This window comes from Salvelinus alpinus, chromosome 5, assembly GCF_045679555.1.
Source record: "Salvelinus alpinus chromosome 5, SLU_Salpinus.1, whole genome shotgun sequence".
In the NCBI taxonomy this organism is placed as follows: Eukaryota; Metazoa; Chordata; class Actinopteri; order Salmoniformes; family Salmonidae; genus Salvelinus; species Salvelinus alpinus.
Window position 1 is genome coordinate 53076219 of NC_092090.1, and position 1172 is coordinate 53077390.

Below are 1172 nucleotides of genomic sequence, written 5' to 3' on the forward strand. Positions count from 1 at the left end.
TGCCAAGCTTCCTGCCATCCAGGAAGTAATAGGCGGTGTCAGAGGAAAGCCCATAAAATTGTCAGAGACTCCAGTCACCAAAGTCATAGACTGTTTTCTCTGCTACCGCACGGCAAGCGGTACCGGAGCGCCAAGTCTAGGACCAAAGGGCTCCTTAACAGCTTCTACCCTCAAGCCATAAGACTGCTGAACAATTAATCAATTGGCCACCGTACTATTTACATTGCCCCCCCTCCATTTGTTTTGTACAGTGCTGCTACTTGCTGTTCATTATCTATGAGAGAATACCAAGAGTGTGCTAAGCTGTCATCAAGGCAAAGGGTGGCTTCTTTGAAGAATCTCAAATATATAATATATTTTGATTTGTTTAACACTTTTTTGGTTACTGCATGATTCTATATGTGTTATTTCATAGTTTTGATGTCTTCACTATTATTCACTATTAAAAACCCTTGAATGAGTAGCTGTGTCCAAACTTTTGACTGGTACTGTAGGTCAGAGAAGGTAGGACAGAGGTCATAACATCCAATGTGAAATACCATTCATGCAAGCACACACACACACATTTGCACGCACGCATATGCCTATGTAAGTTTAACATTACAACTGTTTTCTTTACTGATGTAGAATGTATAGTTAAGCAATAAGGCACAAGAGGGCCAATATACCATATATAAATGGCCAATATACCATGGCTAAGGGCTGTTCTTATGCGCAACGAAACGCGGGGTGCCTGGATACAGCCCTTAGGCTTGGTATATTGGCCATATACCACAAACCCCCGAGGTACCTTATTTCTATTATAAACTGGTTACCAACGTAATTAGATCAGTAAAAATACATGTTTTGTCATACCCGGTCTATACGGTCTGATATACCACGGCTGTCAGCCAATCAGCATTCAGGGCTCGAACCACCCATTTTATAACTTGCAATGTATCACTTCTAATCACTAGTAACCACTGCAATATGAGAGCTTTTTAGATTCTTAACCACTGAAACTTGAGAGCAGTTTAGTAGAACAGTTTCCATAAGAGATTCCATAAGGTGACAGACGGTAGGGCTCATGCTGTAATGTTGGTACTCATGAGAGTGCCTCCATGTGACCCATGGAATCATATCTCCAGTGTAAAAATAGCACCTTGGTCACAGAGAGGCAGACAGTTGTTAGT